We start from the raw sequence: 16,307 nt of genomic DNA on the forward strand, positions 1-16,307 counted from the left end.
TAATTCCCTTGCAGTCTCAATGGCGGGGTGCGGGCCGGGGAATAGGCCTCTTGGCCGGGGTGAATATGTTGGAACGCGGCGAGCGTAAATAGAAGCGGCTGGAGGTACCGGGGGCGAAGCCCGCCCCGGCCCGGAGGCCGAGTTAAAAAAAATAATAATCCCCGTTCAGTCTCAATGGCGGGGTGCGGGCCGGCCCGGCGGCGAGTGCGGCGGGCAGCAGGCCTCTTGGACAGGTTGAGAGATAAAAAAATAATAATTCCCGTGCAGTCTCAATGGCGGGGTGCGGGCCGGGGAATAGGCCTCTTGGCCGGGGTGAATATGTTGGAACGCGGCGCGCGTAAATAGAAGCGGCTGGAGGTACCGGGGGCGAAGCCCGCCCCGGCCCGGAGGCCGAGTTAAAAAAAATAATAATCCCCGTTCAGTCTCAATGGCGGGGTGCGGGCCGGCCCGGCGGCGATTGCGGCGGGCAGCAGGCCTCTTGGACAGGTTGAGAGATAAAAAAATAATAATTCCCGTGCAGTCTCAATGGCGGGGTGCGGGCCGGGGAATAGGCCTCTTGGCCGGGGTGAATAGTGTTGGAACACGGCCCGCGGAAATAGTAGCGGCTGGAGGTACCGGGGGCGATGCCCGCCCCGGCCCGGCGGCCAAGTTAAAAAAATAAATAATCCCCGTTCAGTCTCAATGGCAGGGTGCGGGCCGGCCCAGGCGATTGCGGCGGGCAGCAGGCCTCTTGGACAGGTTGAGAGATAAAAAAATAATAATTCCCGTTCAGTCTCAATGGCAGGGTGCGGGCCGGCCCGGCGGCAATTGCGGCGGGCAGCAGGCCTCTTGGACAGGTTGAGAGATAAAAAAATAATAATTCCCATGCAGTCTCAATGGCGGGGTGCGGGCCGGGGAATAGGCCTCTTGGCCGGGGTGAATATGTTGGAACGCGGCGCGCGTAAATAGAAGCGGCTGGAGGTACCGGGGGCGAAGCCCGCCCCGGCCCGGAGGCCGAGTTAAAAAAAATAATAATCCCCGTTCAGTCTCAATGGCGGGGTGCGGGCCGGCCCGGCGGCGAGTGCGGCGGGCAGCAGGCCTCTTGGACAGGTTGAGAGATAAAAAAATAATAATTCCCGTGCAGTCTCAATGGCGGGGTGCGGGCCGGGGAATAGGCCTCTTGGCCGGGGTGAATATGTTGGAACGCGGCGCGCGTAAATAGAAGCGGCTGGAGGTACCGGGGGCGAAGCCCGCCCCGGCCCGGAGGCCGAGTTAAAAAAAATAATAATCCCCGTTCAGTCTCAATGGCGGGGTGCGGGCCGGCCCGGCGGCGATTGTGGCGGGCAGGAGGCCTCTTGGACAGGTTGAGAGATAAAAAAATAATAATTCCCGTGCAGTCTCAATGGCGGGGTGCGGGCCGGGGAATAGGCCTCTTGGCCGGGGTGAATAGTGTTGGAACACGGCCCGCGGAAATAGTAGCGGCTGGAGGTACCGGGGGCGATGCCCGCCCCGGCCCGGCGGCCAAGTTAAAAAAATAAATAATCCCGTTCAGTCTCAATGGCAGGGTGCGGGCCGGCCCGGCGGCGATTGCGGCGGGCAGCAGGCCTCTTGGACAGGTTGAGAGATAAAAAAAAAATAATTCCCATGCAGTCTCATTGGCGGGGTGCGGGCCGGGGAATAGGCCTCTTGGCCGGGGTGAATATGTTGGAACGCGGCGCGCGTAAATAGAAGCGGCTCGAGGTACCGGGGGCGAAGCCCGCCCCGGCCCGGAGGCCGAGTTAAAAAAAATAATAATCCCCGTTCAGTCTCAATGGCGGGGTGCGGGCCGGCCCGGCGGCGAGTGCGGCGGGCAGCAGGCCTCTTGGACAGGTTGAGAGATAAAAAAATAATAATTCCGGTGCAGTCTCAATGGCGGGGTGCGGGCCGGGGAATAGGCCTCTTGGCCGGGGTGAATATGTTGGAACGCGGCGCGCGTAAATAGAAGCGGCTGGAGGTACCGGGGGCGAAGCCCGCCCCGGCCCGGAGGCCGAGTTAAAAAAAATAATAATCCCCGTTCAGTCTCAATGGCGGGGTGCGGGCCGGCCCGGCGGCGAGTGCGGCGGGCAGCAGGCCTCTTGGACAGGTTGAGAGATAAAAAAATAATAATTCCCGTGCAGTCTCAATGGCGGGGTGCGGGCCGGGGAATAGGCCTCTTGGCCGGGGTGAATAGTGTTGGAACACGGCCCGCGGAAATAGTAGCGGCTGGAGGTACCGGGGGCGATGCCCGCCCCGGCCCGGCGGCCAAGTTAAAAAAATAAATAATCCCGTTCAGTCTCAATGGCAGGGTGCGGGCCGGCCCGGCGGCGATTGCGGCGGGCAGCAGGCCTCTTGGACAGGTTGAGAGATAAAAAAAAAATAATTCCCATGCAGTCTCATTGGCGGGGTGCGGGCCGGGGAACAGGCCTCTTGGCCGGGGTGAATATGTTGGAACGCGGCGCGCGTAAATAGAAGCGGCTGGAGGTACCGGGGGCGAAGCCCGCCCCGGCCCGGAGGCCGAGTTAAAAAAAATAATAATCCCCGTTCAGTCTCAATGGCGGGGTGCGGGCCGGCCCGGCGGCGAGTGCGGCGGGCAGCAGGCCTCTTGGACAGGTTGAGAGATAAAAAAATAATAATTCCGGTGCAGTCTCAATGGCGGGGTGCGGGCCGGGGAATAGGCCTCTTGGCCGGGGTGAATATGTTGGAACGCGGCGCGCGTAAATAGAAGCGGCTGGAGGTACCGGGGGCGAAGCCCGCCCCGGCCCGGAGGCCGAGTTAAAAAAAATAATAATCCCCGTTCAGTCTCAATGGCGGGGTGCGGGCCGGCCCGGCGGCGAGTGCGGTGGGCAGCAGGCCTCTTGGACAGGTTGAGAGATAAAAAAATAATAATTCCCGTGCAGTCTCAATGGCGGGGTGCGGGCCGGGGAATAGGCCTCTTGGCCGGGGTGAATAGTGTTGGAACACGGCCCGCGGAAATAGTAGCGGCTGGAGGTACCGGGGGCGATGCCCGCCCCGGCCCGGCGACCAAGTTAAAAAAATAAATAATCCCGTTCAGTCTCAATGGCAGGGTGCGGGCCGGCCCGGCGGCGATTGCGGCGGGCAGCAGGCCTCTTGGACAGGTTGAGAGATAAAAAAAAAATAATTCCCATGCAGTCTCAATGGCGGGGTGCGGGCCGGGGAATAGGCCTCTTGGCCGGGGTGAATATGTTGGAACGCGGCGCGCGTAAATAGAAGCGGCTGGAGGTACCGGGGGCGAAGCCCGCCCCGGCCCGGAGGCCGAGTTAAAAAAAATAATAATCCCCGTTCAGTCTCAATGGCGGGGTGCGGGCCGGCCCGGCGGCGAGTGCGGCGGGCAGCAGGCCTCTTGGACAGGTTGAGAGATAAAAAAATAATAATTCCCGTGCAGTCTCAATGGCGGGGTGCGGGCCGGGGAATAGGCCTCTTGGCCGGGGTGAATATGTTGGAACGCGGCGCGCGTAAATAGAAGCGGCTGGAGGTACCGGGGGCGCAGCCCGCCCCGGCCCGGAGGCCGAGTTAAAAAAAATAATAATCCCCGTTCAGTCTCAATGGCAGGGTGCGGGCCGACCCGGCGGCGATTGCGGCGGGCAGCAGGCCTCTTGGACAGGTTGAGAGATAAAAAAATAATAATTCCCGTTCAGTCTCAATGGCAGGGTGCGGGCCGGCCCGGCGGCAATTGCGGCGGGCAGCAGGCCTCTTGGACAGGTTGAGAGATAAAAAAATAATAATTCCCATGCAGTCTCAATGGCGGGGTGCGGGCCGGGGAATAGGCCTCTTGGCCGGGGTGAATATGTTGGAACGCGGCGCGCGTAAATAGAAGCGGCTGGAGGTACAGGGGGCGAAGCCTGCCCCGGCCCGGAGGCCGAGTTAAAAAAAATAATAATCCCCGTTCAGTCTCAATGGCGGGGTGCGGGCCGGCCCGGCGGCGAGTGCGGCGGGCAGCAGGCCTCTTGGACAGGTTGAGAGATAAAAAAATAATAATTCCCGTGCAGTCTCAATGGCGGGGTGCGGGCCGGGGAATAGGCCTCTTGGCCGGGGTGAATATGTTGGAACGCGGCGCGCGTAAATAGAAGCGGCTGGAGGTACCGGGGGCGAAGCCCGCCCCGGCCCGGAGGCCGAGTTAAAAAAAATAATAATCCCCGTTCAGTCTCAATGGCGGGGTGCGGGCCGGCCCGGCGGCGAGTGCGGCGGGCAGCAGGCCTCTTGGACAGGTTGAGAGATAAAAAAATAATAATCCCCGTTCAGTCTCAATGGCAGGGTGCGGGCCGGCCCGGCGGCGATTGCGGCGGGCAGCAGGCCTCTTGGACAGGTTGAGAGAGAAAAAAATAATAATTCCCGTGCAGTCTCAATGGCGGGGTGCGGGCCGGGGAATAGGCCTCTTGGCCGGGGTGAATATGTTGGAACGCGGCGCGCGTAAATAGAAGCGGCTGGAGGTACCGGGGGCGAAGCCCGCCCCGGCCCGGAGGCCGAGTTAAAAAAAATAATAATCCCCGTTCAGTCTCAATGGCGGGGTGCGGGCCGGCCCGGCGGCGAGTGCGGCGGGCAGCAGGCCTCTTGGACAGGTTGAGAGATAAAAAAATAATAATTCCCGTGCAGTCTCAATGGCGGGGTGCGGGCCGGGGAATAGGCCTCTTGGCCGGGGTGAATAGTGTTGGAACACGGCCCGCGGAAATAGTAGCGGCTGGAGGTACCGGGGGCGATGCCCGCCCCGGCCCGGCGGCCAAGTTAAAAAAATAAATAATCCCGTTCAGTCTCAATGGCAGGGTGCGGGCCGGCCCGGCGGCGATTGCGGCGGGCAGCAGGCCTCTTGGACAGGTTGAGAGATAAAAAAAAAATAATTCCCATGCAGTCTCAATGGCGGGGTGCGGGCCGGGGAATAGGCCTCTTGGCCGGGGTGAATATGTTGGAACGCGGCGCGCGTAAATAGAAGCGGCTGGAGGTACCGGGGGCGAAGCCCGCCCCGGCCCGGAGGCCGAGTTAAAAAAAATAATAATCCCCGTTCAGTCTCAATGGCGGGGTGCGGGCCGGCCCGGCGGCGATTGCGGCGGGCAGCAGGCCTCTTGGACAGGTTGAGAGATAAAAAAATAATAATTCCCGTTCAGTCTCAATGGCAGGGTGCGGGCCGGCCCGGCGGCAATTGCGGCGGGCAGCAGGCCTCTTGGACAGGTTGAGAGATAAAAAAATAATAATTCCCATGCAGTCTCAATGGCGGGGTGCGGGCCGGGGAATAGGCCTCTTGGCCGGGGTGAATATGTTGGAACGCGGCGCGCGTAAATAGAAGCGGCTGGAGGTACCGGGGGCGAAGCCCGCCCCGGCCCGGAGGCGAGTTAAAAAAAATAATAATCCCCGTTCAGTCTCAATGGCGGGGTGCGGGCCGGCCCGGCGGCGAGTGCGGCGGGCAGCAGGCCTCTTGGACAGGTTGAGAGATAAAAAAATAATAATTCCCGTGCAGTCTCAATGGCGGGGTGCGGGCCGGGGAATAGGCCTCTTGGCCGGGGTGAATATGTTGGAACGCGGCGCGCGTAAATAGAAGCGGCTGGAGGTACCGGGGGCGAAGCCCGCCCCGGCCCGGAGGCCGAGTTAAAAAAAATAATAATCCCCGTTCAGTCTCAATGGCGGGGTGCAGGCCGGCCCGGCGGCGATTGCGGCGGGCAGCAGGCCTCTTGGACAGGTTGAGAGATAAAAAAATAATAATTCCCGTGCAGTCTCAATGGCGGGGTGCGGGCCGGGGAATAGGCCTCTTGGCCGGGGTGAATAGTGTTGGAACACGGCCCGCGGAAATAGTAGCGGCTGGAGGTACCGGGGGCGATGCCCGCCCCGGGCCGGCGGCCAAGTTAAAAAAATAAATAATCCCGTTCAGTCTCAATGGCAGGGTGCGGGCCGGCCCGGCGGCGATTGCGGCGGGCAGCAGGCCTCTTGGACAGGTTGAGAGATAAAAAAAAAATAATTCCCATGCAGTCTCATTGGCGGGGTGCGGGCCGGGGAATAGGCCTCTTGGCCGGGGTGAATATGTTGGAACGCGGCGCGCGTAAATAGAAGCGGCTCGAGGTACCGGGGGCGAAGCCCGCCCCGGCCCGGAGGCCGAGTTAAAAAAAATAATAATCCCCGTTCAGTCTCAATGGCGGGGTGCGGGCCGGCCCGGCGGCGAGTGCGGCGGGCAGCAGGCCTCTTGGACAGGTTGAGAGATAAAAAAATAATAATTCCGGTGCAGTCTCAATGGCGGGGTGCGGGCCGGGGAATAGGCCTCTTGGCCGGGGTGAATATGTTGGAACGCGGCGCGCGTAAATAGAAGCGGCTGGAGGTACCGGGGGCGAAGCCCGCCCCGGCCCGGAGGCCGAGTTAAAAAAAATAATAATCCCCGTTCAGTCTCAATGGCGGGGTGCGGGCCGGCCCGGCGGCGAGTGCGGCGGGCAGCAGGCCTCTTGGACAGGTTGAGAGATAAAAAAATAATAATTCCCGTGAAGTCTCAATGGCGGGGTGCGGGCCGGGGAATAGGCCTCTTGGCCGGGGTGAATATGTTGGAACGCGGCGCGCGTAAATAGAAGCGGCTGGAGGTACCGGGGGCGAAGCCCGCCCCGGCCCGGAGGCCGAGTTAAAAAAAATAATAATCCTCGTTCAGTCTCAATGGCGGGGTGCGGGCCGGCCCGGCGGCGATTGCGGCGGGCAGCAGGCCTCTTGGACAGGTTGAGAGATAAAAAAATAATAATTCCCGTGCAGTCTCAATGGCGGGGTGCGGGCCGGGGAATAGGCCTCTTGGCCGGGGTGAATAGTGTTGGAACACGGCCCGCGGAAATAGTAGCGGCTGGAGGTACCGGGGGCGATGCCCGCCCCGGCCCGACGGCCAAGTTAAAAAAATAAATAATCCCGTTCAGTCTCAATGGCAGGGTGCGGGCCGGCCCGGCGGCGATTGCGGCGGGCAGCAGGCCTCTTGGACAGGTTGAGAGATAAAAAAAAAATAATTCCCATGCAGTCTCATTGGCGGGGTGCGGGCCGGGGAACAGGCCTCTTGGCCGGGGTGAATATGTTGGAACGCGGCGCGCGTAAATAGAAGCGGCTGGAGGTACCGGGGGCGAAGCCCGCCCCGGCCCGGAGGCCGAGTTAAAAAAAATAATAATCCCCGTTCAGTCTCAATGGCGGGGTGCGGGCCGGCCCGGCGGCGAGTGCGGCGGGCAGCAGGCCTCTTGGACAGGTTGAGAGATAAAAAAATAATAATTCCGGTGCAGTCTCAATGGCGGGGTGCGGGCCGGGGAATAGGCCTCTTGGCCGGGGTGAATATGTTGGAACGCGGCGCGCGTAAATAGAAGCGGCTGGAGGTACCGGGGGCGAAGCCCGCCCCGGCCCGGAGGCCGAGTTAAAAAAAATAATAATCCCCGTTCAGTCTCAATGGCGGGGTGCGGGCCGGCCCGGCGGCGAGTGCGGTGGGCAGCAGGCCTCTTGGACAGGTTGAGAGATAAAAAAATAATAATTCCCGTTCAGTCTCAATGGCAGGGTGCGGGCCGGCCCGGCGGCAATTGCGGCGGGCAGCAGGCCTCTTGGACAGGTTGAGAGATAAAAAAATAATAATTCCCATGCAGTCTCAATGGCGGGGTGCGGGCCGGGGAATAGGCCTCTTGGCCGGGGTGAATATGTTGGAACGCGGCGCGCGTAAATAGAAGCGGCTGGAGGTACCGGGGGCGAAGCCCGCCCCGGCCCGGAGGCCGAGTTAAAAAAAATAATAATCCCCGTTCAGTCTCAATGGCGGGGTGCGGGCCGGCCCGGCGGCGAGTGCGGCGGGCAGCAGGCCTCTTGGACAGGTTGAGAGATAAAAAAATAATAATTCCCGTGCAGTCTCAATGGCGGGGTGCGGGCCGGGGAATAGGCCTCTTGGCCGGGGTGAATATGTTGGAACGCGGCGCGCGTAAATAGAAGCGGCTGGAGGTACCGGGGGCGAAGCCCGCCCCGGCCCGGAGGCCGAGTTAAAAAAAATAATAATCCCCGTTCAGTCTCAATGGCGGGGTGCGGGCCGGCCCGGCGGCGATTGCGGCGGGCAGCAGGCCTCTTGGACAGGTTGAGAGATAAAAAAATAATAATTCCCATGCAGTCTCAATGGCGGGGTGCGGGCCGGGGAATAGGCCTCTTGGCCGGGGTGAATATGTTGGAACGCGGCGCGCGTAAATAGAAGCGGCTGGAGGTACCGGGGGCGAAGCCCGCCCCGGCCCGGAGGCCGAGTTAAAAAAAATAATAATCCCCGTTCAGTCTCAATGGCGGGGTGCGGGCCGGCCCGGCGGCGATTGCGGCGGGCAGCAGGCCTCTTGGACAGGTTGAGAGATAAAAAAATAATAATTCCCATGCAGTCTCAATGGCGGGGTGCGGGCCGGGGAATAGGCCTCTTGGCCGGGGTGAATATGTTGGAACGCGGCGCGCGTAAATAGAAGCGGCTGGAGGTACCGGGGGCGAAGCCCGCCCCGGCCCGGAGGCCGAGTTAAAAAAAATAATAATCCCCGTTCAGTCTCAATGGCGGGGTGCGGGCCGGCCCGGCGGCGAGTGCGGCGGGCAGCAGGCCTCTTGGACAGGTTGAGAGATAAAAAAATAATAATTCCCGTGCAGTCTCAATGGCGGGGTGCGGGCCGGGGAATAGGCCTCTTGGCCGGGGTGAATATGTTGGAACGCAGCGCGCGTAAATAGAAGCGGCTGGAGGTACCGGGGGCGAAGCCCGCCCCGGTCCGGAGGCCGAGTTAAAAAAAATAATAATCCCCGTTCAGTCTCAATGGCAGGGTGCGGGCCGGCCCGGCGGCGATTGCGGCGGGCAGCAGGCCTCTTGGACAGGTTGAGAGATAAAAAAATAATAATTCCCATGCAGTCTCAATGGCGGGGTGCGGGCCGGGGAATAGGCCTCTTGGCCGGGGTGAATAGTGTTGGAACACGGCCCGCGGAAATAGTAGCGGCTGGAGGTACCGGGGGCGATGCCCGCCCCGGGCCGGCGGCCAAGTTAAAAAAATAAATAATCCCGTTCAGTCTCAATGGCAGGGTGCGGGCCGGCCCGGCGGCGAGTGCGGCGGGCAGCAGGCCTCTTGGACAGGTTGAGAGATAAAAAAATAATAATTCCCGTTCAGTCTCAATGGCAGGGTGCGGGCCGGCCCGGCGGCGATTGCGGCGGGCAGCAGGCCTCTTGGACAGGTTGAGAGATAAAAAAATAATAATTCCCATGCAGTCTCAATGGCGGGGTGCGGGCCGGGGAATAGGCCTCTTGGCCGGGGTGAATATGTTGGAACGCGGCGCGCGTAAATAGAAGCGGCTGGAGGTACCGGGGGCGAAGCCCGCCCCGGCCCGGAGGCCGAGTTAAAAAAAATAATAATCCCCGTTCAGTCTCAATGGCGGGGTGCGGGCCGGCCCGGCGGCGAGTGCGGCGGGCAGCAGGCCTCTTGGACAGGTTGAGAGATAAAAAAATAATAATTCCCGTGCAGTCTCAATGGCGGGGTGCGGGCCGGGGAATAGGCCTCTTGGCCTGGGTGAATATGTTGGAACGCGGCGCGCGTAAATAGAAGCGGCTGGAGGTACCGGGGGCGAAGCCCGCCCCGGCCCGGAGGCCGAGTTAAAAAAAATAATAATCCCCGTTCAGTCTCAATGGCGGGGTGCGGGCCGGCCCGGCGGCGAGTGCGGCGGGCAGCAGGCCTCTTGGACAGGTTGAGAGATAAAAAAATAATAATTCCCGTGCAGTCTCAATGGCGGGGTGCGGGCCGGGGAATAGGCCTCTTGGCCGGGGTGAATAGTGTTGGAACACGGCCCGCGGAAATAGTAGCGGCTGGAGGTACCGGGGGCGATGCCCGCCCCGGCCCGGCGGCCAAGTTAAAAAAATAAATAATCCCGTTCAGTCTCAATGGCAGGGTGCGGGCCGGCCCGGCGGCGATTGCGGCGGGCAGCAGGCCTCTTGGACAGGTTGAGAGATAAAAAAAAAATAATTCCCATGCAGTCTCAATGGCGGGGTGCGGGCCGGGGAATAGGCCTCTTGGCCGGGGTGAATATGTTGGAGCGCGGCGCGCGTAAATAGAAGCGGCTGGAGGTACCGGGGGCGAAGCCCGCCCCGGCCCGGAGGCCGAGTTACAAAAAAAAAATAATCCCCGTTCAGTCTCAATGGCGGGGTGCGGGCCGGCCCGGCGGACGAGTGTGGCCGGGGAAGAGGCCTCTTGGCCGGGGTGAATATGTTGGAACGCGGCGCGCGTAAATAGAAGCGGCTGGAGGTACCGGGGGCGAAGCCCGCCCCGGCCCGGAGGCCGAGTTAAAAAAAATAATAATCCCCGTTCAGTCTCAATGGCAGGGTGCGGGCCGGCCCGGCGGCGATTGCGGCGGGCAGCAGGCCTCTTGGACAGGTTGAGAGATAAAAAAATAATAATTCCCGTTCAGTCTCAATGGCAGGGTGCGGGCCGGCCCGGCGGCAATTGCGGCGGGCAGCAGGCCTCTTGGACAGGTTGAGAGATAAAAAAATAATAATTCCCATGCAGTCTCAATGGCGGGGTGCGGGCCGGGGAATAGGCCTCTTGGCCGGGGTGAATATGTTGGAACGCGGCGCGCGTAAATAGAAGCGGCTGGAGGTACCGGGGGCGAAGCCCGCCCCGGCCCGGAGGCCGAGTTAAAAAAAATAATAATCCCCGTTCAGTCTCAATGGCGGGGTGCGGGCCGGCCCGGCGGCGAGTGCGGCGGGCAGCAGGCCTCTTGGACAGGTTGAGAGATAAAAAAATAATAATTCCCGTGCAGTCTCAATGGCGGGGTGCGGGCCGGGGAATAGGCCTCTTGGCCGGGGTGAATATGTTGGAACGCGGCGCGCGTAAATAGAAGCGGCTGGAGGTACCGGGGGCGAAGCCCGCCCCGGCCCGGAGGCCGAGTTAAAAAAAATAATAATCCCCGTTCAGTCTCAATGGCGGGGTGCGGGCCGGCCCGGCGGCGATTGCGGCGGGCAGCAGGCCTCTTGGACAGGTTGAGAGATAAAAAAATAATAATTCCCATGCAGTCTCAATGGCGGGGTGCGGGCCGGGGAATAGGCCTCTTGGCCGGGGTGAATATGTTGGAACGCGGCGCGCGTAAATAGAAGCGGCTGGAGGTACCGGGGGCGAAGCCCGCCCCGGCCCGGAGGCCGAGTTAAAAAAAATAATAATCCCCGTTCAGTCTCAATGGCGGGGTGCGGGCCGGCCCGGCGGCGATTGCGGCGGGCAGCAGGCCTCTTGGACAGGTTGAGAGATAAAAAAATAATAATTCCCATGCAGTCTCAATGGCGGGGTGCGGGCCGGGGAATAGGCCTCTTGGCCGGGGTGAATATGTTGGAACGCGGCGCGCGTAAATAGAAGCGGCTGGAGGTACCGGGGGCGAAGCCCGCCCCGGCCCGGAGGCCGAGTTAAAAAAAATAATAATCCCCGTTCAGTCTCAATGGCGGGGTGCGGGCCGGCCCGGCGGCGAGTGCGGCGGGCAGCAGGCCTCTTGGACAGGTTGAGAGATAAAAAAATAATAATTCCCGTGCAGTCTCAATGGCGGGGTGCGGGCCGGGGAATAGGCCTCTTGGCCGGGGTGAATATGTTGGAACGCAGCGCGCGTAAATAGAAGCGGCTGGAGGTACCGGGGGCGAAGCCCGCCCCGGTCCGGAGGCCGAGTTAAAAAAAATAATAATCCCCGTTCAGTCTCAATGGCAGGGTGCGGGCCGGCCCGGCGGCGATTGCGGCGGGCAGCAGGCCTCTTGGACAGGTTGAGAGATAAAAAAATAATAATTCCCATGCAGTCTCAATGGCGGGGTGCGGGCCGGGGAATAGGCCTCTTGGCCGGGGTGAATAGTGTTGGAACACGGCCCGCGGAAATAGTAGCGGCTGGAGGTACCGGGGGCGATGCCCGCCCCGGGCCGGCGGCCAAGTTAAAAAAATAAATAATCCCGTTCAGTCTCAATGGCAGGGTGCGGGCCGGCCCGGCGGCGAGTGCGGCGGGCAGCAGGCCTCTTGGACAGGTTGAGAGATAAAAAAATAATAATTCCCGTTCAGTCTCAATGGCAGGGTGCGGGCCGGCCCGGCGGCGATTGCGGCGGGCAGCAGGCCTCTTGGACAGGTTGAGAGATAAAAAAATAATAATTCCCATGCAGTCTCAATGGCGGGGTGCGGGCCGGGGAATAGGCCTCTTGGCCGGGGTGAATATGTTGGAACGCGGCGCGCGTAAATAGAAGCGGCTGGAGGTACCGGGGGCGAAGCCCGCCCCGGCCCGGAGGCCGAGTTAAAAAAAATAATAATCCCCGTTCAGTCTCAATGGCGGGGTGCGGGCCGGCCCGGCGGCGAGTGCGGCGGGCAGCAGGCCTCTTGGACAGGTTGAGAGATAAAAAAATAATAATTCCCGTGCAGTCTCAATGGCGGGGTGCGGGCCGGGGAATAGGCCTCTTGGCCTGGGTGAATATGTTGGAACGCGGCGCGCGTAAATAGAAGCGGCTGGAGGTACCGGGGGCGAAGCCCGCCCCGGCCCGGAGGCCGAGTTAAAAAAAATAATAATCCCCGTTCAGTCTCAATGGCGGGGTGCGGGCCGGCCCGGCGGCGAGTGCGGCGGGCAGCAGGCCTCTTGGACAGGTTGAGAGATAAAAAAATAATAATTCCCGTGCAGTCTCAATGGCGGGGTGCGGGCCGGGGAATAGGCCTCTTGGCCGGGGTGAATAGTGTTGGAACACGGCCCGCGGAAATAGTAGCGGCTGGAGGTACCGGGGGCGATGCCCGCCCCGGCCCGGCGGCCAAGTTAAAAAAATAAATAATCCCGTTCAGTCTCAATGGCAGGGTGCGGGCCGGCCCGGCGGCGATTGCGGCGGGCAGCAGGCCTCTTGGACAGGTTGAGAGATAAAAAAAAAATAATTCCCATGCAGTCTCAATGGCGGGGTGCGGGCCGGGGAATAGGCCTCTTGGCCGGGGTGAATATGTTGGAGCGCGGCGCGCGTAAATAGAAGCGGCTGGAGGTACCGGGGGCGAAGCCCGCCCCGGCCCGGAGGCCGAGTTACAAAAAAAAAATAATCCCCGTTCAGTCTCAATGGCGGGGTGCGGGCCGGCCCGGCGGACGAGTGTGGCCGGGGAAGAGGCCTCTTGGCCGGGGTGAATATGTTGGAACGCGGCGCGCGTAAATAGAAGCGGCTCGAGGTACCGGGGGCGAAGCCCGCCCCGGCCCGGAGGCCGAGTTAAAAAAAATAATAATCCCCGTTCAGTCTCAATGGCGGGGTGCGGGCCGGCCCGGCGGCGATTGCGGCGGGCAGCAGGCCTCTTGGACAGGTTGAGAGATAAAAAAATAATAATTCCCATGCAGTCTCAATGGCGGGGTGCGGGCCGGGGAATAGGCCTCTTGGCCGGGGTGAATATGTTGGAACGCGGCGCGCGTAAATAGAAGCGGCTGGAGGTACCGGGGGCGAAGCCCACCCCGGCCCGGAGGCCGAGTTAAAAAAAATAATAATCCCCGTTCAGTCTCAATGGCGGGGTGCGGGCCGGCCCGGCGGCGAGTGCGGCGGGCAGCAGGCCTCTTGGACAGGTTGAGAGATAAAAAAATAATAATTCCCGTGCAGTCTCAATGGCGGGGTGCGGGCCGGGGAATAGGCCTCTTGGCCGGGGTGAATATGTTGGAACGCGGCGCGCGTAAATAGAAGCGGCTGGAGGTACCGGGGGCGAAGCCCGCCCCGGCCCGGAGGCCGAGTTAAAAAAAATAATAATCCCCGTTCAGTCTCAATGGCAGGGTGCGGGCCGGCCCGGCGGCGATTGCGGCGGGCAGCAGGCCTCTTGGACAGGTTGAGAGATAAAAAAAAAAATAATTCCCATGCAGTCTCATTGGCGGGGTGCGGGCCGGGGAACAGGCCTCTTGGCCGGGGTGAATATGTTGGAACGCGGCGCGCGTAAATAGAAGCGGCTGGAGGTACCGGGGGCGAAGCCCGCCCCGGCCCGGAGGCCGAGTTAAAAAAAATAATAATCCCCGTTCAGTCTCAATGGCGGGGTGCGGGCCGGCCCGGCGGCGAGTGCGGCGGGCAGCAGGCCTCTTGGACAGGTTGAGAGATAAAAAAATAATAATTCCCGTGCAGTCTCAATGGCGGGGTGCGGGCCGGGGAATAGGCCTCTTGGCCGGGGTGAATATGTTGGAACGCGGCGCGCGTAAATAGAAGCGGCTGGAGGTACCGGGGGCGAAGCCCGCCCCGGCCCGGAGGCCGAGTTAAAAAAAATAATAATCCCCGTTCAGTCTCAATGGCAGGGTGCGGGCCGGCCCGGCGGCGATTGCGGCGGGCAGCAGGCCTCTTGGACAGGTTGAGAGATAAAAAAAAAAATAATTCCCATGCAGTCTCATTGGCGGGGTGCGGGCCGGGGAACAGGCCTCTTGGCCGGGGTGAATATGTTGGAACGCGGCGCGCGTAAATAGAAGCGGCTGGAGGTACCGGGGGCGAAGCCCGCCCCGGCCCGGAGGCCGAGTTAAAAAAAATAATAATCCCCGTTCAGTCTCAATGGCGGGGTGCGGGCCGGCCCGGCGGCGAGTGCGGCGGGCAGCAGGCCTCTTGGACAGGTTGAGAGATAAAAAAATAATAATTCCCATGCAGTCTCAATGGCGGGGTGCGGGCCGGGGAATAGGCCTCTTGGCCGGGGTGAATATGTTGGAACGCGGCGCGCGTAAATAGAAGCGGCTGGAGGTACCGGGGGCGAAGCCCGCCCCGGCCCGGAGGCCGAGTTAAAAAAAATAATAATCCCCGTTCAGTCTCAATGGCGGGGTGCGGGCCGGCCCGGCGGCGAGTGCGGCGGGCAGCAGGCCTCTTGGACAGGTTGAGAGATAAAAAAATAATAATTCCCGTGCAGTCTCAATGGCGGGGTGCGGGCCGGGGAATAGGCCTCTTGGCCGGGGTGAATAGTGTTGGAACACGGCCCGCGGAAATAGTAGCGGCTGGAGGTACCGGGGGCGATGCCCGCCCCGGCCCGGCGGCCAAGTTAAAAAAATAAATAATCCCCGTTCAGTCTCAATGGCAGGGTGCGGGCCGGCCCAGCGGCGATTGCGGCGGGCAGCAGGCCTCTTGGACAGGTTGAGAGATAAAAAAATAATAATTCCCGTTCAGTCTCAATGGCAGGGTGCGGGCCGGCCCGGCGGCAATTGCGGCGGGCAGCAGGCCTCTTGGACAGGTTGAGAGATAAAAAAAAAATAATTCCCATGCAGTCTCAATGGCGGGGTGCGGGCCGGGGAATAGGCCTCTTGGCCGGGGTGAATATGTTGGAACGCGGCGCGCGTAAATAGAAGCGGCTGGAGGTACCGGGGGCGAAGCCCGCCCCGGCCCGGAGGCCGAGTTAAAAAAAATAATAATCCCCGTTCAGTCTCAATGGCGGGGTGCGGGCCGGCCCGGCGGCGAGTGCGGCGGGCAGCAGGCCTCTTGGACAGGTTGAGAGATAAAAAAATAATAATTCCCGTGCAGTCTCAATGGCGGGGTGCGGGCCGGGGAATAGGCCTCTTGGCCGGGGTGAATTTGTTGGAACGCGGCGCGCGTAAATAGAAGCGGCTGGAGGTACCGGGGGCGAAGCCCGCCCCGGCCCGGAGGCCGAGTTAAAAAAAATAATAATCCCCGTTCAGTCTCAATGGCAGGGTGCGGGCCGGCCCGGCGGCGATTGCGGCGGGCAGCAGGCCTCTTGGACAGGTTGAGAGATAAAAAAATAATAATTCCCGTTCAGTCTCAATGGCAGGGTGCGGGCCGGCCCGGCGGCAATTGCGGCGGGCAGCAGGCCTCTTGGACAGGTTGAGAGATAAAAAAATAATAATTCCCATGCAGTCTCAATGGCGGGGTGCGGGCCGGGGAATAGGCCTCTTGGCCGGGGTGAATATGTTGGAACGCGGCGCGCGTAAATAGAAGCGGCTGGAGGTACCGGGGGCGAAGCCCGCCCCGGCCCGGAGGCCGAGTTAAAAAAAATAATAATCCCCGTTCAGTCTCAATGGCGGGGTGCGGGCCGGCCCGGCGGCGAGTGCGGCGGGCAGCAGGCCTCTTGGACAGGTTGAGAGATAAAAAAATAATAATTCCCGTGCAGTCTCAATGGCGGGGTGCGGGCCGGGGAATAGGCCTCTTGGCCGGGGTGAATATGTTGGAACGCGGCGCGCGTAAATAGAAGCGGCTGGAGGTACCGGGGGCGAAGCCCGCCCCGGCCCGGAGGCCGAGTTAAAAAAAATAATAATCCCCGTTCAGTCTCAATGGCGGGGTGCGGGCCGGCCCGGCGGCGATTGCGGCGGGCAGCAGGCCTCTTGGACAGGTTGAGAGATAAAAAAATAATAATTCCCGTGCAGTCTCAATGGCGGGGTGCGGGCCGGGGAAT

This window comes from Hippocampus zosterae, unplaced genomic scaffold (genome assembly GCF_025434085.1).
Source record: "Hippocampus zosterae strain Florida unplaced genomic scaffold, ASM2543408v3 HiC_scaffold_42, whole genome shotgun sequence".
NCBI classification, from domain to species: Eukaryota; Metazoa; Chordata; class Actinopteri; order Syngnathiformes; family Syngnathidae; genus Hippocampus; species Hippocampus zosterae.